General features: G+C 40.5%; 1 non-coding gene across 1 annotated transcript; it reads left to right on the forward strand.

Moving 5' to 3' along the window:
- The first annotated feature begins 19,735 nt into the window (after window positions 1-19,735).
- Window positions 19,736-19,840, forward strand: LOC125401492 (U6 spliceosomal RNA). Its single transcript, XR_007232373.1, has one exon. It is a non-coding gene; the product is annotated as a U6 spliceosomal RNA (small nuclear RNA).
- The last annotated feature ends 3,010 nt before the right edge of the window (window positions 19,841-22,850 follow it).

A 22,850-nucleotide genomic window follows, 5' to 3' on the forward strand; every position in this document is an offset into this window, starting at 1 on the left:
TTAACCCATTTCCATTATTTTATATTTTACCACAAGGCTTGTGACCTACCAGCAAGGTTCAGGCTGGCAGCTGGTGTCTTTCCCCTCTGTTGGCTCCAGGGTGTTTCCCTGACTCCACCTTCTTTCCTTCTTTCTCCCAGCGTTCAGTTTAGTTTTCCTTGCCTAGCTCTGTTCTGTCCTGCTAAAGGCCTAAAGCCAGTTTCTTTATTAATCAGTGGTAATCACAGCATACAGAGGGGAATCCTGCTAGCTTGGATGCCGAGACTGGTGTGTGTGTGTTGGGGGGGGTGTGCCCGAATTGAGACACGGAGGTTTCTTTTCAGGTGGAAGAATAGCAACCTTTATTTTGCCCTAACCTAAAGCCTTTTATACCTCTACTGCTTCTGTGGAAAACTACCTGCCAGAAAGAACACAAACATCCTTGTCAATTACAGACCACAAGGAAGTTCTGCTGTCCATCAGGAGGAGTGAGGGCAGCTGGATCACAGCACAATCCCACATCAAGTGTAGATCTAGAAAGCTAGGATCCCATTCACAGAACATGAAAATAAAATCATGTGCTTATGGCATTAAATTCAATAGGAATTCAAACTTTTGAGTGACAGTGCTTTAAGTAAGCTCAACTTTGTTTTCTTATTTATGTGGACAGCATCTCCTCCACCTGAGCCTCAGTTAATGTTAGCAGAAGTGATTCATCTAGAGGAAGACGCCCTAAGGTGTCCATTCATCTCACATGTGTTTTCCCCAGATGTGCCCAGAATCATTAAACATTGGGTATGTATGAGGTGTAAAGCGATGGTGAGCTATAAGAATCATAATGACAGTTTTAACCAGGGGAAAAATTCTCAAAATCAGAAGTATATAGACAAAAGATAATTTTTTACTTAGTTTATACATGTTCAGAAAGAAACTGTGTGGTAATAAAACATTTAATCAGAAAGATAAATTTTATTATAATAATATTTATAAAAGAATGGACATTCAAAAAAATAATGTATAATGCTGGACTTTTTGAGCTTTATCAAACTGCTGAGTTATTTATTTTTTTGGTGTGTGTGTGTGTGTGCACGTGCATGCATGTGCTTCCATGAGTTTATATACACCATGTGCATGCAGTTGTCTGCAGAGGCCAAAAGAGTTGACTGCTTGATATGTGTGCTGGGAACTGAATCTGGGTCCTCTAGCAGAATGATAATTGCTCTTAACTGCTGAGCCATCTCTAGTTCCCTGAAAGAGTCTCCCTGTGTTCCTTTGTGGTGAGGGTGATGCTGCTGAAACTGGTGCTGAGCCTCGGTCTTTGAATGTGTTAGGCAAGTACTCTACCAATAGGCTATAGCCCCAGCCCTTTTCTGAACTCTTAAAAATGTGCTTATGAAAAGATGTAATCAAATTACCATAGCTGGTGAGCTGTCAGTGCAGAGGACAGAGCCAAGTGTCTGTATCTCCACAGAAAGAAAGCAGTTGACAAACTGGCAAAATGGAGAAAAATAAATGTTTTTAGAAATCTGGAATTTTAGTGAATGCAGTCATCAAAGAAGAGATGAACCTCCGTGTATGATCCAGTAATCCCACCAAGTGTGTGTGTACACCAGGGACTGAAAGCATACTCAAATAAAATTTTGTCATAAGCATTTATAGCAGAATTATTAATAATGAAAAAGTAAAAATGACCCACATCATCTGGTGATCAGATAAAAATTGGTATATTTATACAATGGAATGTTATTCAACTATAGAAAAGGAATGAAGTAATAATACATTAATATGTTAATGTAGTACAATAATACAATATGGTTGAACCTTGGCAACACTATGCCAAATGAAGTAAAGTAGTCACAAACACCTCTTCAGAACAGGCAAACCCATAGAGAAAGAGGTAGAATTAATAGTTCCCTGAGGATGAATGATGATAGAAACGGAAACTAGCTGCTAACAGACATGGCTTCCTTCGGGACCATGCAAATGTTTTAGGGACAGATGGAGCTAATTGTTGGATAATACCACAAATGCACAAAGACTACCCTACTCTCCACTTCAAAAAGGTTTAGACCATAGATTTCATGTTGTTCAAAAATTCCATGTGATATTATAAGAATGTGGAGCATTTTCATCTGTATATTTAATATTTTCAATACCTTGGCTGTGACTTTGATGGCTGGATCCACCCCATTCCTTAGCTTTCTGAGAGTCTAGTTTCATGGCAGAGGTACTGGCAGGAGCAGTGTTTACTGCCACAACTCTATGAAGTTTCAAGGTTGCTGCCACCACCAAGAAGTATGCTGTTGGCTTTTGATAAACACCATTTAAGTATTTTGTGGCAGAGTCTCTTAAAAGAGCTGCAAGGCTTTTGCAGCAAAAGCTGAGTCAGGAAGCCTCTCTTAATTGAGATGTGCTTGCCTCTAGCAAGCAGAGCCCACCTGATAAAATGCTGCTACCAAGAAGCCATGCTTAACTCTATGCTTTTGTGTCTAGAATTACTTCCCAAATTCTCTCAGGTTTTATGTGGATGTTGTTGTTCATGTTGGTGCCATTTTGTTGGCAGAGGCTGTTTGTTTATTCCCGACTGCTCAGACCCGAAATAATCACACAGAAACTATATTACTTGCAATACTGTTTGTCCAATAGCTTAAGCATATTTCCAGCTAGCTCTTATATCCTAAACTAACTCATCTCCATTAATCTGTGTATCACCACAAGGTCATGACCTACTTCCAAAGTTTTGGCACCGGTGGAGGCATCTGTCTCCTGTGGTGGTTACATGGTTTCTCATTGTCTTCGTCTTCTTTCTCCCAGCATATTCAGTTTACTTTTCCCACCTAGCTCTATTCTGCTAAGCCACTGGCTGAAACAGCTTTATTCATTAATCAATAAAAGTAACACATATACAGAAATATTTCCCCCACCAACCCTGGCTTAAGTCTTCACAACAGTCTCATTGTGAAGGGGCCTGGGCTCTTCTGCCTCCCTATTTTACAGTAACTTGCCCTATCCCCAGATCTGAGCTTCTACAGGGGAGATGAGATTTCACCTTAGGCAGGGTAAAACTCAAAATCTCCCAAATAACTGTTATGCCCAAAGTTGTGAAGTCCCCCAAAAACCAACAAGGAGACTGAGTCCCATATGTAAAAACAAAGAGCCTTTATTTTATGCAACTTTGCAAACTCGTTCTCTCCGTGTGTCCTATGTATTGGAATAAACGGAGAGCTCCAAGCTCAGTTAGATTTGAGTTTTTATAGTAGTAAAGGTGGAAGTGAGGGGTTTCTGAGGTTTAGGACCCCTGATTGCCAGACATTTGTCTAAGGATTGTCTTGGTGAGTGTGCACTGGCAGGTGATCCTATCTACAATGGTTGGAACCTTAGGCATTTCCTTTGGATGGTCTGTATTTTGGTGGTGCTCAGGTAATCTTAGTTTATAGTCCTTCCTGCGACCAGGTGTTGCTTCAGGGTAAACTCCTGAGACTCAGGCCTCCATTAAACTATGGCTGAGTCCTACTCTGGCAGGTGATAATGGTTGGAAGTAAAGAACTTCCTTTGGGTGATCTATTCATATTTAGCTTATCATGACTGGGTCCTACAATAACTTCCTGCCACCCAGGCCCCAGATGAGTAATGGCAGCTATCATTTCTCCTTAGTTCTCACCACAACCCTGAAGAAGCAGGTTTGCCTCCATGGACAGAGGAAGGGAAGGAGAGAAGAAGAAGGAAAGGGAGGAGGGAGAGAGGGAGGAGAGAAAGAAGGAGGAAGGGAGAGAGAGAAGGAGGAAGGAACGGAAGAAGGAAGGAGGGACGGAGGGAGGGATGGAGGGAGGGAAGGAATGAAGGAGGAAGGAAGGAAGAAAGAAAGGGAGGAGGGAAGGAAGGAAGGAAAGTGTTTCTTTTTGCTCGCGGAACAAAATCTCAGTTGTTCAGCTGGACATGCAGGGCTCTCAGGCGATGTCTGCTGCCTTTCCAGCGCATTCCTCCTCTCCCTCCCTCAGCCCAGCCTCCTGGCACAGTTCCTGCTGGCCCACAGGTCCTGCCTCTATTCACAGAAGACTTAATGTCTCTTTTCACTCCTCAGCTCCCCACCCAACTGCCCTGTGTCCCATTCCTTCACACAGTGACTTTTAGACTTTTCCTGGGAGTCAGCCATTGAGTAGGCGTACTCCAAGTGCTTCTCTATCACACAGACCCTGGAAAAATCAAAATCATTCAGTTTTTCTGAAGTGCAAAGAGTGAGCTCAAGAAAACTGTCTTGTTACTTCTCCTACAGTGGCGTCCCATGGTGAACATTGTCAACTTAACAACATATATAAAGTAATAAAACTTTAAAAAGGACAGTTGTTAGTGAGCAGAGTGGAGGCAAGAGGCAGGCTTCCTGACATTTAGCTATTAACCCTAAGAACGATGGCTAGGTGAGTCCCAGCATGGAGATTGCTTGTGCCCAGAGGGCCCTTTACGTTGCTCTGCTGCTAGAACCTAGTTTTTAACTTCCATTCCCTCCCCGCTTTACCTCTCCCTCTTCTGTTCCCCCCCACACCCTTTTGCTCTTTCTCCTCCCCTTCCTCCTTCTTATTCTCAAACCCTCTCATCAAAGAACGTCTTACTGGCATGATCAGTGTGAACAACCTATTTGGAACAGCTGTTCTCCTGGCAGTGGGCGGGGAACCTGGAGCCTGCCTCCTGTCCCCTGCTTGCTACATTCCTGCTCTGTGCCTCAGAAATCTGAACAGACCAGTTTGACCGTCCCAGTGGGTGGTGTGGGCACATGTGGGCACGCTTCCCTGTATAGAGAAAAGTTATTTTATTGTTCTCTCTCTCTCTCTCTCTCTCTCTCTCTCTCTCTCTCTCTCTCTCTCTCTGTAAACATGTTCAAAGCCCCTTCCCACTTTCTCCCGAAACCTCTGACTTTATGTTCTGGGCTTCCTAGAACTGGACTTGAACTGGAACCAACAAACACTTCCCGTGCTTGCCAAGGCCCTTTCCTGCTGAGAACTCACAGCAGCCCCTGCCCCAGGAAAGCTGCAGCTGCCTGACCGCTGCTCTCTGAGAGGGACTGCAGACACACAGGCTTACATCTCATTGCTTGCCTGAACTTCAACACAGTACTTTTCACTCCTGCTTGCCTCTTGGAGGAGGCTTGCGATGACCCCGTTCTCATCCAAACTCCATACAACCACACTTAGATAAATGTCCTTTCTGCATTATACCTGTCTGCATGCCCTTTCTGCAGCTGCACCTGTAAGCATGCCCTTTCTGCAGCTGCACCTGGAGGCATGCCCTTTCATAGCCAAGATTTGTCTCTGTCCCTCCCCGCCCCAGCTCCCAATTAAAGACACAGAGACGTCTTTGGACTGCCAACCAGCTCCCAAATAAAATTCCAACTACACCCTTCCTTTAGCTGCACTTGAATGAATGCCATTTCTGCAGCTTCACTTGGAAGTTTGCCCTTTCTGCATTGCACCTGGAAGTATTATGTCCTTTCTGTAAATGCACCTGAATGCATGCCCTTTCTTCAGCCACAGCTGGATAAATGCCCTTTCTGCAGCTGCATCTAGAAGCATGGCCTTTCTGAGACAGCCTGAGTTTGTAACATCAATACAGCATTATTTGGTAAAACAGAAACAGTGGTAGTCAGCAGAGACCACCAAGTAACAAAAATTATATAAACAGTTGTGGTGGCTCAGAGGCCTATAAATTATTTGAAGCTCGTCACTAAGGAAGGAAGCTTAGACCCTCCTGAAGTGAGCACATGCTTGTTATCTCAGATGCTTCTCACACTGTGGTCCCTTCCATTAACGGAATTGATAAAAGAAGTGTTTCATAGGAAGTCGCCTTTAATTGTAAGTCAATATCCACAGGTTAGATTAAGCCAAATTAAAAAAAAAAAAAGTCTGTTCCAAAGATGGAAGAAAAAAAATGACCTTGATGGCTGTACTGAAACAAGGGACCACATACAGGAGATATATTTACTATAATTTCTGGTTAATGACTGTGATTTCTGACGATGATTTTGAGCTCATTGTGTCTACTTTAAAAACAAGTCCGGCACAAACAGCTTTGCTGTACTTGGCTTTGTTGTAGGAGGACACACAGGGTGCAGTCAGCAGCCCGTTGCTCTGTTAGGAAAGCTTTGAACTGGCCCTGGAGAAAGTGGGGTGCTTTCCTCCCATTTTAAACCTGAGCCAGGCTAGTGGCTGCCCTCACAGGGAGCTTCCACTGAATGTCCTCCAAGGTTCTTTCCAACTAAGCATTTTTGGAGTATATGAATATAAGTTCATTTGGAGGTCAGGGAGGGGAGAATCAGAAATTAGAAGGAATTCTAGCAGGGACTTTCAGAATGGAGGAAGTTAGAAGGGCTTGCTTCAAAGGAAGGGCCGCCAAGCTTTAGAGATTTGGAAAGAATATGCATCATTTCAGGTGGAAATATATGTTGCAAGTGTGGAAGAGGCTGGGTAGGTGCAAGCAAACGAAGGGGACAGGGCATGCTGATGGAAGACTGAAAAAGCAGAACAGAAAAGGCCTCTGGAAAGACAGAAATTGAACTGTGTTGGAGGCAAAGGTGAGCTGAGCAAAAGCCTGACATGTATCATGCATTATCTGACAGAGCTGACAGATGCCAAAGGACATGTGGACTTCAAAGCATCTCAGAAACACAGGGAGGTGGGTGAACTGTGCACTGAGCCCGTTTCTTCCTGCAGAGGGACCAGGCTCTCCTAGCTAAATACAGGGCCGTAGCCGCAGATCCCAGCTGTCTGTGAATCCAGGGCAAAACTGTCTTCCTGTGTGACATGTCTCTTTTGTCTGTATGGAGATGAAAAAGTATCATGGGAAAATCTGTAAATACGCTCTCCAGGCCAGAACTGTGGAGTTTCGGAATTTTCATCTTACCGTAGAGATTTGGGGGGACTTGAAAAGTATCAGAAAGATCCTACGCTAGTGGACAAGTCAATATGGCTAGAAAACCTTTAAGAAGAATTTGAAACACTAGAAGCCAGCCAGATGTGGAGCTGTGTCCCAGGGAGTTATACTCAGTATCTGTTTTGTAACTAGAACTTATGATTATATAGTAACATAAATTCCACTCTGTACATACTAATAGATCACACTGTTAGAGGATGGCCCGGAGGAGAAGGCACAGCAGGAGGTGATGGTGTGCCTTCTGGACCGGAAGGACAGGATCCTTATGTCACAGATGCCTGGTAAGCTGATCCCTGGGGATGGAGTTGTGGATAATAGGGCAGGAAATAAGAATCAGGGCTCCCCGAAAGCACTCATTCAGGTAGTTTTACCTTTTTTTGTTTCAGCATTACTGGATTTAGAACTGTATAGTTTGTCTTTTCATTCTACTTCTTAAAGACATACCACCAAGAGGAAGAACAAAGACAAAAATGCCTTCCAAAAGCTGGGACTAGGATTTGGACCCCAAGACACCAGACCCATCATGACCTGCAGAGTCCCCTGTGTGGATGGCTAGCCATGTTTCTACCATATTTCCTCCTGTGTAGATGCCACCTCTCTGGAAATCCTCCTGTCTCACAACTGACCTTGTCACGCCTCTCTCCTCTCTCTCTCTCTCTTCCAAAATGTCCTTCAGGGAATTACAGTGGGAGAAGCCAGGCCAGAACACATGGCTTCTCATGGACACAGATTGAGGGTGGTTAAGGAGGAATCTTTGGGTGGTTTATAGTTGCATCACATGCACACACGCACATGCACACACGCACATGCACACACGCACGAGCACACACACACACACACGCACACACACGTGCACACACGCACATGCACACACGCACGAGCACACACACACACACACGCACACACACACACAGAGTTTCTTCTTTGCTCTTTTCTCCTTCCTTTCCATTCAGTACTTTCCCCCAACTATTTCAAGATACAAAACTCTCTATACCCAGAGGATGTCGTCTCAGCCACTGATGAGTCACTGGGTTCAGAGTGGCCAGCCTTCCTGACAAACAGCAGGCCAGGGACACTGCTTCTGGACAGACTCCACAGAGCAGACTGGGAAGCTCCTGGACCCAGGTATCCAGACGATGCTGTGGGTGAGGATGACTCCACTTGAGATTTAAAAAGAAGAAATCAATTGCTGTCCACTCTAAAGGCTGAAGGCTGCAATTCTGATTCCCCTATCCTCTGAAAATGTAGTGACAAAAACTTATTTTGGCCTGGGAGATCAATTGTCAAATAACAAGGCTCCCCAAAGTCTCATGTTATCCTCATGTTAAGCCATAAAATGATCAAGGTACATACAACTCTCCCTTGTCCTACAACAGCTCCTACTGAAAATCCCCCAACAATTCCTTTAAAAGTTCTGCCAGGTGACTTTTTGCTGTCCATGAGAAAAAGCACTTGGTAATCCTGTTCTCTTACACAAACACTTTGGCAAGCTATTCAGATAATGGGAGATAACGCATCCAAGGACACTTGCCACCTAACGTCATAGCGCACCTCAGTCTTCTTTGATTGACTATTTCTATTACTATCTCAGTGATGTCTATAAGCATTGCCTGTCTTAAGATTAACAGACAAACAAACAAACAAACAGGATCTTTTTAGAAAAGCCGTCTGAATCCAGTCTTAGGGTTATGCCTATATTATCAATGCTAAAGGGTTTTATTTACAAATAAAATCTTTCCACACACTTATGTCTGACCAAATCATAGGGCACAAAAATAAAAGGGTTCGAGTTGATAAGAGAGATGGTTATTTGTGTAAGGAAGTCATTTCAGAAGCGTTCAAAACTACCCCCCCCACTCCTGTGATCTTTGATTTCAAAGCCTTCTTGATTTAAGCGTTTTGCTTTTAGTGCCCTTCTCAGTATTGGGAAATAAAAGAAATAAACAGCATTATTTTAAAATAATGTATTTTTATCTGGTACAGTACTCTTAGTTATTATATAGAACTATAATTTGAAATACTTCATATATCCTGTCTACATTTTCAAAAGTCACTTATATTTTATGTTGTTGCTAGCATTGCTTACACTACTATGCTTGTGATTTGCTTCACATATTTAATTTAATGTTTTATATTTTTTTACTTATACACTGAGGTATTTTTAACATGAAGGGGGTAATTTTTATAAGTGGAAAAAAATACCCAACCTAACACATAAAATGTTGTGTTCTTTGCTATGTAGACATTTGAAAACCAGGATTTCTGCCTCAAAATGTTTCCAAACCAAGGAAAATAGATGCTTTTAAAATGTGAGGAATAAATTTGAACCATGTGTGGTGGCTCAGGCCCGTAACCTGAGCATTTACTTGAGAGATTGGTGATTACTACAACCTCACTGCTAGCCTGGACTACATAGTGAATTCTGGGCCAGCCTGGACTACAGAGTGAGACCCCAAAACAAAACCAAACAAACAAACAAAAACCAAACAAGTTAATTTTCTCGCTTGCTTTTTTGTTTTGTTTTGTTTTGTTTTGTTTGATATTTTCGTCAATCTGTTCTTGTTAATGATGAGTCCATTTTTGCTGAAGTCGCAGTGAAGGCTTCTGGCGTGATTATTTGCAGTCAGTAAAAAAAAAAGGAGAGGTGGGGCCAGTGAGATGCTCAGGGGATAGAGGTGCTGACTGCCAAGCCAAGACTGACAGCCTGAGTCCCATTCCTATCCATGGGTGGAAGGACAAAACCAACTCTCGCAAGTTGTCCTGCAAATTCCACATATATGCTGTACCACAAACATCCAAATACACACACGCACACTGAACAAATGTTAGAGAGAAAGAAAGAAAGAAAGAAAGGAGGGAGGGAGGGAGGGAGGGAGGGAGGGAGGGAGGGAGGGAGGGAGGGAGGGAGAAGGAGCCAGCTTGTCTCAAAATAGGGAGCTAGATAATCTATGCCATATGACCTATAAAAAGTTTATAGAAATTATTTAATGATTTAGAAAATGTCTGCTGCCTTGCATGAAAAAGTCATATTCAATATGGCATACCGAGGATACTAAGAAAAATTATGTAAACTCTGAATAAATAACATGTGTAAATTTGTTTGAGGACTACTGAAAAGCTATTTATATCAGATTAATAGTGGTTTTCTTTACAACAGTTAAATGAGTTTCAAAGTTCATAAATCATTAATTCTTAGATTTGAAGGACCTTTGAGATCGCTTGATTCAGCTGTTCATTAATTCACCAGATAATGCATTCCATTTATAGACTGATCCAAACATTTGGGAGTTCTTTCTTAAATGGAACTTACCTGCCCCTTCTGGTTTTGACTAGTTGCTTTGAGCCTGCCCCTGGGAGACAGGAGTAATGCCTAATTCCTAAAACAGACAGCCCTTCATAACTTTGAGTTCTAAAGCCATAGACTCAACTAATCTCAAACCAAAATCCTTTCAAAGAATTATAGTCTGAACATGTGCAGACCTTTGCCGCAGTTCCTGAAACACTACAGTATGGTACTGTTTGCATAGCATAGCATTTACATGAGCTGTTACAGTTGATCTAGAGATGACGACACACGTAGCAGGGTGGGTATATGCTGAGTGTGAATACTGTCATGCTGTGTAGTGGGTTTGAGCAAGCAGTCATTGCTTCCACTGCTGAAAGAAAATGCCCAGTTCCCCCCAGATTTTCTTTTCCTCACTGTGATCCTCAGCTTCTTCCATCTCTTACGCCTCCTGTGGTCCTATCGCTCTTCTGGAAGGAGCTTGTGTCCTTGTGTACTGACTCCTGCAGTGCAGAGCCTGCTCTAAGCTGCACTCAGAGGGCCCAGATCCCAGGTGATCATTTGCTCCTCAGTCTCTAGAGATCAGAGGTGGAGCCAGAAATCAAGTAAAACTCCCCAGGAAACGTCACACAGGAGTCACTGTTTAGGGCAACTAAACAGTGTCCCTGCCTGAGTTTCTTCTATTAATTCTCACATCACAGCGCAGGGTCTATAACAATCTTGGATTCAGCATCTGGCCTTTATATTAATTCTTACTAAGCTGTATCATTTCATTGTGCTCATATCCCAATCTGTCAAGCTCATGCTGAATCACAAGTCTATCCAGCGATAGACTGCATTTTCTGTTTTCTATTCCTCACATTGATTAATAAGACTTCTCTACACTTACACACCTCAGAAAACTATCTGAAGGTCAAGAGTTAGAAACCAGTCTTTTGTTCCTGATGTCCCAATTCTGTCTTTTCACAGAAGAGTTTTTTACACCAGTTCCTACCACTCATCGGCATCTCCATGAGGTGAATATCTAAGTGCCTATGAGGAGAGATAGGACGGGAGGAACTCGAAAAAACCCTACACTTGAGTTCTAGCACATGTCCTAGTTAACCGTATGAAGAAGGCCATGGGGAGAAGACCCACAGAAAGAGAGGGGTTGTTTCCAAAAGAAAAGAGGCCTGAGGGGAAAAGTCTTAACATCCGTCAGTGGCTCCACAGAACTGACAAACTGGAAGTACACAGAATAGCAAGCTGGGATTCAATTTAGTGGCCCCCACAACTGCATGATCCATTTCCTTGGAAAGTGGCTTCCAGAAAAATCTGGGATGGGAGAATCAAGCTCCTGGGGAAACTGGGCAACCAGGTGTTTTGTAGACCATGCCTGCTGTCATCACAGCGTGTTTCAGTCTCGGCACCTACAACCTAAGGGGGTTTTACTGGTGACAGGAGCATTGTCCTCTCTTCCATAGTCCGACACAATAAGGCAATACATTGTTTAGAACTGTTAACAGTGTGTTTCAAACCAAGCCACCGCACACAGAGCTGGTCATTCTGGAACCTCTGTCTTGTTCACTGTCACCTCCATTTACTGCAAATCAAACCTGCTTTGCCCACTTTCCTCAGACTCCACAGGCTCTGAGCTCCACAAGCTCCATGCTGTGTGGGAACATCCCTGCCATCTAGCATAACGGCACAATTCCTGTAGGTTTCTATTCTGGAACTGGGTTCTGTGCCACTCTTTTAGAATTCAGTGGGAACCATGCTTCCTGAAGCTATTCAGCCTGTAAAGCTGGGCTTGGAAAGCCGCATCAGGACTTGGAAGTAAAGGGTCATTACCATCATAGCGCAGGGTGTTAGCGCTTCACTGCGGGGTCCACTCCCACTGTGCCTTTGAGCTCTTCTCCTCCTGTGACGCTGACTCTGTTCGCTTATTCTGTTTCTTGAATTAGCAATAGTTCTCCTTCAGGCTGCTTGCTTATGCTCACTCTCCCCCATCCAAAATTAAAAAAAAAATAGAACAAATTAAGCTACAGCTTTTAAAGATATTTTCCATACATAATTTCATCCAAGTGAGAAACTATTAGACATATTATATAAGCTGATCATAACAATTTAAAATAAAACATGATAAAGAGCATACATGTTCCACAGTGCTTGCTTTCCATGTTCAGTTGGGTTCTCTCTCTCTCTCTCTCTCTCTCTCTCTCTCTCTCTCTTAAATATGACCTTCCTATGTAACTCAGGCTAGCCTCAAACTCTCTATCATCCCGCGATACCATAGTCTCTTTGAGTTATGGGATACAAACATGTACCAATTCTCCTAGCTCCTTTCACTTTGGTTTCTTCATATATGTGTATGTGGTGCGTTTGTGTGTTGTGTGTCTTTGTGTGCATGCTGCTTGTGTGGTGTGCATGTGTGTGTGTGGTGTGCATGTGTGTGGAAAGAGAGTGTGTTTTCTCATGTGTGTGGCTGTACAGTTGATCCTGTAAATGTGCATGCTGTGTGTGGAGGCCCAAGGTTGATATTGGGAATCTTTCTCCAGTTCTCTTCCTTATTTCATTGCCTTCCTTATTTTCTTTGAAGCGGGGTCTCTTAAATCTAGAGCTCTTGAATATGGCTAGTCTGACCAGCAAACTTTCCCTGGGAAATTCCCTGTCTCTAAAGCTGGAATTACATGCAGGTTTCATTTAAGCTACTTAGATCGAAGACTAGGATGCCTATAATTTGCATGGGTTCGGGAGATCCAAACTCTCACCCTTTAGCTTGCCTAGGAAACACTTAACTGCTCAGCAATCTCCCCATTAATCATTTCTATGCATTGGGAGATTTTTGTTCTAGACATTTCAGAGGTTGTGTTAACCTGTGCCTATTCTGTTGTACTAACAACAAATCAGAAATAATTCCCCACTCTCTTCAGTACCCTTAATTGACCTTATTTCTTTCCTTTTTGGCCATCTGCCCCACCCTCCAGTGGAATTCATGGAATTCATTCCATTCTTCTGAAAAATTGTCATATTACACTCCACGAGTGATTAAGAACATGTGGTGTTTGTCCTGAGTCTGGCTTACTTCACTTAACATAATGACATCTAGTTCTATCATGTCTCCACATGTGACAGGACTTTGCTAATTTTTATGGCAGAATAAAATAGGCCATGTTTTCTTTGTAGTTTCATCTCCTCAAGGGCTTCTGGCCTTTGGCTAGCCTTCAGTGAGAATGGGAGTGCATGATCCCTTCTGGTAAAATTATTCCATCTCCTTTGCTGGCTTGCATGACAGATCTATCTCTAGTTTGAGGGGTTGGTGACTCTATCCTGATCTCCATAAGGATTGCACTGATTTATATTCCCACCAGCAGTTGCATAAGGGTCCCTGTTTCTCTGCATCTTTGTCAATTGCTGTTATTTTTGTCTTTAGGAAGATAGCCATTCTAATGAAAGCAAGATGACATCTCATTATCGTCTGGTTTACATTCCACCAATGATTCGCCAACTGAGCATGACATGAAACTGAGGCCCGTTATTAAAGATACTGGCTCTCCATACTGCCTCAGCCTCCCAAGCCTGTCCATGTTTATATTGCAGTCATAAATCACCAAAGGAGAGGAGCAGGAGGAGAAGCAGCAGTCTTTACATTACTTCTGCTTTTCATTACATGCTGACAGTGCCTAGCACTAATTAATTGTTCAACAGTTCTTGAGTGCCTACTATGTGCCAGACATATTCTGGATGTTAGTAATTTCAGTAGCAATGAAGAAATCAATGGGAGGAAAGGGGGAAAAAAGACACTGGCTTCCCTTCACTGTGGGTTATTAGTGTGTTTCTTAGAAAAGGAGTTAGTATTTCTAAGGAAGATGGCTGTCCTTGTGTGAGCCTATCAAAGAGGCCGAATAAGTACACATAGAGTTTATCTCAAAGAGAGAAATAGAGGAAGATTTTTTAGAAATCCATGCAAGAAACTGAAGGATACTGAGAACAACAGAGGGAAAAATAGGACTCTGGGGGTAAAGAAGAGACGGTGGCCTTGGCCATGCAGCTCCCTGCTGCCCGAGGAGAGCTGTTTCTAAATGGTAAGCTGCTAATGTCTTGTTTAACACTGAGCCTGGGAACTTGGATCAGTATTTTTTAAAAATATAATAAATTTCAAAAAAAAAAAAGATCACTTACGGAGGACCCTGTTTAAACTCAGGGACCTCAAAACAAAGAAAATGTCATGAACATGGGGAAGGAACTTATAGGGCAGTGAGAGATGGAAATGTGAGTGCGTGGCAGTTACAGTAAACAGAATGAATATGAAACTGAAAATTAATTCATTATAAATTATTTTTTGAAGGAAAGCTTACCTTTAGGACAAATGCACAGCCCTCACAAGCCTCAATACAGCTCCAGGTTTGGGTAAAACAGTGGTTTCTCCACAGGATGGCCCAGTGGAAGAGGGAAATCCCATGATGTGCTAAATTGGGGCCTAGGAGCAGGGAACAACCACAGGTCGGGAACTCATGGAGCTTGCGGTAGCCCCTAAGGAATGTGAGGCAATGTAAGCGATTGTAGGCAACGTGAGGAATGGAAAAGACAGGCAAGGCCTAGGGGTTCAGGGCTAGAGGCTGCGCTCAGGCTAGTAAGTGCAGACCAAGACAGCCCTGCCTTCCACAACTGGAAGCCAGGGACAGATATCATCCACTGAGAGCAGCCTGTGGTTTGGTAGTTCTGAGCCTGAGGTCCGTGGATGAATGAAATTGTGGAGCCAACTATCCACCCTTCAGTGCTGTAGTACTTGAGAATTCGAACTTCTGAGGGTGTGCTTGAACCCAATTCAACATTCCTCCAGCGGGGTGACTTAATGACACAGGTCGTCTTCTGATTATACTGACCTCAGTGTCATTATTGCTTTTTACCTCACTTAGGAGACAGCCCTTTCTTGCAGTGAAAAAGCTAGCTGGCCCAGAGATGTGATCTGGGAAGTCTCTAGGAAGTGGTGGAGTCTGTGCAGTCCACAGAATGCAGAGTACGTCCAATAGAGGCCCCTGGTGAAAAGAGCACTGGTGGGCATCAGATTTGTGTCCAAACGGACTCCACCTCAGAAAAACCATAGTAAAGTTCGGTCCACAAGCTCCTCTAACCTCTCCATCCATTCATACAGCTGCCTTCTTATCCGTTCATATAACGAACTGTCTCCAACTCTGCAGGACCCAGCTAGAGCTGCTCCAACACCTCAGCCTTTGTTTTTCCTTTTTCTTCCCATGTGTTTACTTTCCTCCTATATATTTAGCTTGTTTTTAATGTCATTGCATTAATTTTTTGTGTGTTTTCATTTGTTACTTTCCTTTATATATTTATCTAATTCTATTTACACATATTCTTTCCATTTGGGAGCAATATTTTCTCCTTTCTTTTTGTTTTTTTTCTCTCTCCCTACCCCCAGCCCTTGTGTTTCCTCTTTTCCTCCTCTGTCTACATTTAGTAGCATTTTTTACTTTATCTAGTTTTTTTTAAAAAAGAAACATCTTGTTTTAATATTTTAAATTACCTTTCTTATATTTATCTAAATTTGCTTTTTAATTTTTTCATTATTGGGAAACAAATTTACTTTTATTCTTTCTGCTCCTTTTTAATTGTTTTCTAATTTTTGCTTTCTCCTCCACAACATTCTTTTCTAAATTTCTTTTATTGTTTTTATTGAGAAATATATTTTTTTCTGCTCCTCTCCCTTTTTCTCCTCTCTCCTTCAACTCTCTTCCATGGTCCCCATGCTCCCACTTTACTCAGGAGATCTTGTCTTTTTCTACTTCCCATGTATATTAGATCCATGCATGTCTCTCTTAGGGTCCTCATTGTTGTCTAGGTTCTCTGGAATTGTGATTTGTGGGCTGGTTTTCTTTGTTTTATGTCTAAAAGCCACTTAAGAGTGAGTATATATAATATTTGTCTTTCTGGGTCTGGCTTACCTCACTCAATATGATATTTTCTAGATCCATCCATTTGCCTTCAAATTTAAGGTCTCATTATTTTTTCTGCTGTGCAGTACTCCATTTTGTAAAAGGAACCACATTTTTCTTATTCATTCTTTGGTCAAGGGGCATTTAGGTTGTTTCCTGGTTCTGGCTATGACACACAATGCTGCTATGAAAATAGTTGAGCACATGTCCTTGGGGTATGATTGAGCATCCTTTGTGTATATACCCAAAAGTGGTATTACTGGGTCTTGAGGTAAGTTGTTTCCTAATTTTTAGAGAAATCGCCATACTAATATTGAAAGTGGCTGTACCAGTTTGCACTCCCACCAGCAATGGGGGAGCGTCCTCTTTACCCCATCAAAAGTTGTCATCAGTGTTTTTGATCTTGGCCATTCTTACAGGTGTAAGACGGAATCTGAGTTGTTTTGATTTGCATTTCTCTGATGGCGAAGGATGTTGAGCATTTCCTTAAGTGTCTTTCAGTCATTTTAGATTCCTCTGTTGAGAATTCTCTGTTTAGGTCTGTACCCCATTTTTCATTGGATTATTTGTTTTTTGATGACCAGTTTCTTGAGTTAATGCCTATTTTGGAGATTAGCCCTCTTTCTGATGTGAAGTTGGTGAAGATCTTTTCCCATTCTGTAGGCTGCCATCTTGTCTTGTTGACCATGTCCTTTGCTTTGCAGAAGCTTTTCAATTTCAGGAGGTCCCATTTATTAATTGTTTCTCTCAGTGTCTATGCTATTGAGGTTATATTTAGGAAGTGGTCTCCTGTGCCAGTGTGTTCCCACTTTCTCGTCTATAAGGTTCAATGTGGCTGGCTTTATGTTGAGGTCTTTGATCCTTTTGGACCCGAGTTTTGTGCATGTGATAGATATGTATCTATTTTCATTCTTCTACATGTTGATGTCCAGTTAAGCCAGCATCATTTATTGAATATGCTTTCTTTTTTATCCATTTTATATTTTTTCTTCTTTGTCAAAAATCAGGTGTTTGTAGGTGTGTGAATTGATATCAGGGTCTTCAATTCAATTCAATTCATTGATCCTCCTGTCTGTTTTTCTGTCAGTATCAGGCTGTTTTCAGTACTGTAACTCTGGAGTAGAGTTTGAAGTCAGGGATTATGATGCCTCCAGAAGTTCCTTATTGTACATAATTGTTTGGGCTATCCTGGGTTTCTTGTTTTTCCATCTGAAGTCTCCACAACATTCTTTTCTACTTCCCTTCTTTCTCCATTTGTTTAACCTCTTGTTGCCTGTAGCTCTCCCTTCCTTTGTCTCTTTCCTTTAGCTCAGTCAGTTACTCTTTCCATGCTTGCCTGATGTAATTCCTCACTTTATAGCATATGCTCCAGTAGTTTTGCCATTTCACCCTTTTAGCCATTGGAAATATGTTGGTTGTTGTGATTGAGCTTGTGTATTACTGGCTCTTATGTGGTTGGATGTTGTCACTCTTACAAGAGCTTGTTTCTTTCTTGCCTTCTGGAGCCGCAGATTGAGACTTCAAGAGTAGACTGCTCAGAACTACTAGACTGCTAGGAAGACCCTCCATCCCTCCCCCAAAATGAGAGAAAACTGTCTTAGCTGGGATTCTTATTGCTGTGATGAAGCACCATAACCAAAAGCACGTTGGAGAAGAAGGGATTTATTTGGCTTCCACATCACTGTTCATCACTGAAGCAAGTCTGGTCAGGAATTCTAACAGGGCAGATAGGAGCTTAGAGGCAGGAGCTGATGAAGAGGTCATATCAAAGTGCTGTTTATTGTACCTATGGCTTGCTTGCTCAGCCTACTTTCTTATAGAATCCAGCACTACTACCCAGGGTATCTCCTAACTACACTAGGCTGACCCTTCCCACATCATTTGCCAAGTAAAAAATTGTCCTACACTCTTGCCTACAATCTAATCTTATGGAGGCATTTTCTCAACTGAGGCTATCTCTCATGCAATGACTCTAGCTTGTGTCAAGTTGACATAAAACTAGCTAGCACAAAGACATTTACACCCAGATGTACAAATCACAACATAGAAATGCAGAAGGCATAAAAACTTAAGGCAACAATTTTTAAAAATCATAATTTATAAACTACTGAACTCAAAGATAACAGGTAAGATGCCAGATGAAGACTCCAAAGCTTTTCTACTAAAAATGATCAATTACTTAAAAGAAAACATAAATGAACAGATGGATTCAATCTAAAATCCAGCAGGGAAAACCAGCAGCATTGAGAACAATATCAATACAATTGATGACAATACAGCAATATAAATGAAAAGGTCATCAAGGAAATTGAGATTTTTTAAGAAAAAAATCATACTCGATAAGTAGAAATGCTAGAAATTAATTAACATTTAACAATTAAATAACTTAATAAAATCCAGTGAAGAACATGAAAATCAACCAAGTGATAATGCAGAAGAAAGAATATCATAGGGTTAGAGAAGAACAAGGTTGACAAAACACCTACATTAAGACAGCAACGAGGACAAAGAAGTGAAAATGGCAACAGCACCCAAGAACTCTTATAGATTATCAAGAGACCAAACCTAAGGAATCCACAGGATGGAAGAGAGACTGAGATTAGACAGTGAATTTATTAAATGAAATTACAGAAGAAAAATATCTATCCTAAAAGGCTAGATATCTAAAAGATGAGTCACTTAAAGCTTCAAGTACTCACAGACAAGTTTTATATAGATTTCAAAAGCATAAAACAAAGTAACAATAGTAAAGGCTGAAAGGAAAAATACCAACATATCTACAAAGGCAGAAATATCAGTAAAACATCAGATCCCTTATCAGTAAAGAAGAACAACACTAACAAAAAAAAAACCATGAAATTTCAAGTGAATGTAACTGCCAACCAAGATTGCAAAGTCATTTAAGATTGCTGATAAAATAAGAAATGTCAAGGCAAGCACAAACTAAGATAGGTCATGACCACCAAGATAGCATTGCAAAAGGCAATCAGAGAAATAATATACACATGCAATGGAGTAAGTGTCTCAACCATGAAACCACAGGAGATAAAAATGAGTAGGTGAATGAAGAAAGCAAGAGTAAATCTTCATGTCCAATGCAGTAAATCTTCAAACCCCTGATATGATTTGGAATGAAATTGATATGAATGGGGGAGAAAGAAAAGAATAAGCATTTGTTCAATAGGAAAAAAAAGTGATGAAGTTATGGGGATGAGTAAATATCTCTCAATAATAGCATTAAATATAAATGACTTCTATACACCAATAAAAAGATAGAGACTGGCTGACTGGATTAAAAAGCTAGATCTAATTGACTATTTTTTTCTAAAGAACATACTCCACTGGTAAAGAATGTAAAATCATTTATCAAGTGAACAGAAACACAAAACAAGCTGGTATAGATAATCTGATATCTGATAAATAAGACTCAAACCAAAATTAGTCAGACAAGCTAAAGAAAACCACTCTATACTACATGTAACAATTCAGTGAATAAAGAGATACAATAATTGTAAAGATATGTGCAAATAATAAAACTTCAAATCTCATAAAAACAATCATTAATGGATATAAAAATTTGGTTATATCCTGCTATAAGAATAATAGTTGATTTCAGTACTTCTCTCTCATTTTTAAGTAGATTATGAAAAAAGTTTGAATGATACAGAGATTAGTATGGTACCTGTGCAAGGATGGTATACAAATTTGTAAAACATTCATATTTTAAAAAATCAGAAAGATCTTAGATAAATAATATATTTTCAAGATCTTATAAGAAACAAGATCATCAGGTTGAAGAGACGGCTCAGAGGTTAAGAGAATGAGTTGCTCTTCCAGAGGTCCTGAATTCAATTCCCAGCAACCACATGGTGGTTCACAACCATCTATAATGGGATTTGGTGCCCTCTTCTGGCCTGAAGGCAAACATACAGACAGAACACTGCATACATAATAAATAAATAAACTTCAAAAACAAACAAAAACAAAACAAAAACAAGACCATTTCAAACCCCAAAGCAGTAGACCGCAGAAAATGATAATTAAAGCAGAAATAAATGGAGCAGAGACTAAAAGAATAATAAATAGACTTCACCAAAGAGCAATTTCTTTGAAGAGATAAACAATTGTCAATCCCCTACTAAGGCCAAAAGAAAGAGAACAAGGACAAAAATTAATAAAATTAGAAATGAAAACACGAATGCTACTATAGATTCCAGTGAAAAATAGAGAATCATTAGAGGCTGCTTTGAAAAATTACATTTCACACAACTGAAAAGTTTAGATGAAATTGTTAAAATGTTCTGTCTTGACCACTTTTATGTCAACTTTGACACACTAGAGTTATCTAGGAAGGAGAACATCAACTGAGAAAATGTCTCCATTGTATTGCATGTAGGCAAGTCTGTAGATCATTTTCTTGATTAATAATGAATGTAGAAGGGCCCATCCCACTGGGAGTGGTGCCATCCCTGGTTAGGTGGTTCTGAATTGTATAAGAAAATCTGTCAAAGCCATGAGGATCAAGACAGTAAGCAGCATTTTGCCAGTTGAGGTGTGTTTCTTGTTTGCAGCAAATAGTTGGGTCTTGTGTTTTGGTGTGTGCGTGCATGTGTGTACTATGTCTTTTATTTGCTATATTTGACCCATAATTTGCATTCAATATTATTAGTGACAAATAAGATTCCTCCTTTCTTTTTAATTGTATTCTGCTTGTTTGGGATATTTTTCTCTCCTTTCACCTCTTTTACTGTTTCTATTATTTAGTGGTTTTCTGTTGTGCTGAGGTTTGACTCTTTCTCTTTTGTATATTTGTTCTTCTACTGAGTTTTGTGCAATTCATGTCCTTCAATAACAGCTATCCTTTCATTTATAAGACTTCCTTAAGTATTTCTTCTGATAAAATATTTTGTTATTATTGTATGTCTGCATGATATGTATATGGAGGCATGCATGCATCATAGTACAGACATGAAGTTCAGAGGTCAACTTTCAGAATTTGACTTTCTCCTTCTGGTGTAAGTTCTTTGAAAGAAACTCATGCCATTAGGTTTGCGCAGCATCTCAACATGCCTGCTTCCTTAAATGTCTATCTATTATAAAGCTGAATTGGTGGCAGTCCCCTTAGTTTATCTTTATCTGAAAAAGACAATTTCACTTTCAGTTTTTAAAAATAATTTTGTTGGACATAGTATGCTTGTTTTTTTTTATTTGTGGGGAGAAACACATGCTAGGGTGCACATACATGGAAGACAAAATGGGGTATTAGATCTCTTGAAGCTGATATTACAAGCATTTTAAGGACTCCAGATTGCTACATGGTACTGGGATCTAAATTGTGGTCCTCAAGATGTATGTGTGAGCACCCTTAACCAATGAGCAATGTCTCCAACCTCTATATAGTAAGTTTTTTTTTCCAGCAAGATCTACTGTGTGCCTAATTAGCCTTCTCTTAAGAGTGACTTGGCATGTCTTCTTGCTGTTTTTAGGGGCTTCTGCTAAAACTTTAGACATTTTGACTAAAATATGCTTCACTGAAGATTTGTTTGGGTCTAACTGAAGACTTTTGAGATGCTTAAATCTATCCACCCATGTTTCTGAAGATTTCTGAAGTTTATGAAACACTTTTTAAATTTTCATTACCTATTGCAATTTTCATAGTATAAACAATTTTTTGCTGAATTATATTCCGAAGTTTTTATAAACTTTATTCTTGTTTTATTTTCTAGTCATTTTGTCTTAATGAATCTGTTGAACTACTTGTATTTTTTAAGTAGAAAAAATATAATAGAGAACTTCCTTAACAACCAAGATTCAGAAATTTGTTCTTCTGCTTTTACTAGTTTTTTTTTATGGAAATGTTCTATTTTTTATTTTAAAGGTTCTATTATTATTAATTTGTGTGTACTTGAGTTTTGCCTGCCTGTGCATGTGTGCTATGTGCATGCAGTGCCTACAGAGACCAGAAGAGGGCATTAAATTCTTCTTGACCTAGAGTTACAGATGGTTTATGAGCCCCCATGTGGATGCTGGAAATTGAACTTGGACCATCTGGAAGAATACTCTTAAATAGTAAACCATCTCTCCAGTTCATTATTATGCTTTCCATTTAATTGATTGAAATATTTTAGTTCCAAGACATAACATTGGATCTTTTTGTGTATGTGTGGTTTTTATTTATTTGGTGAGTTTTTCCATTATTTTTATTTCATATTTTAATTTTTCTATGTTCTCTTACATCTCATTGAATTTCCTTAGAACCATTAATTTTGAATTATTTTTCAGGCATTTCATAGGCTGCTTTCAACTTTATATCTATTTTTTGAAGAAAAAAATAGATTAGGGCATGCCTTTAAGCTTCACAGGGTTGATCCCTGATGCCACTGGTTCTTTTGGCGATATCTGATACATCTTGATGGTGTGGGGTGCGGAAAGGGCTGTCCTCAGGGCCCTTAGGGCAAGCACAGTTGGTGTTCAGGGTTTTGGCACCAGCAGCCATAGTTCTGGCAGCACAGGATAGGAAGAAGATCTTGTCCAGGACTCTCAGGATAAATGTGGAAGATGTTTGGGTATTTAGCATCATCAGACAGTTCTTATATCACGGATAGAATAAGAGCCTTTTTCAGATCCTGCCAGGCAGGCACTTTTGGTTCTGCAGTCTACAGCACTAGAAATACTGGATTTATGGTGTTCGGACGCAAAGGATATCTCCTTCAATTCCACGGGAAGACTGACATTGG

Source organism: Myodes glareolus, chromosome 4 (genome assembly GCF_982192425.1).
Source record: "Myodes glareolus chromosome 4, mMyoGla1.1, whole genome shotgun sequence".
NCBI lineage: Eukaryota > Metazoa > Chordata > Mammalia > Rodentia > Cricetidae > Myodes > Myodes glareolus.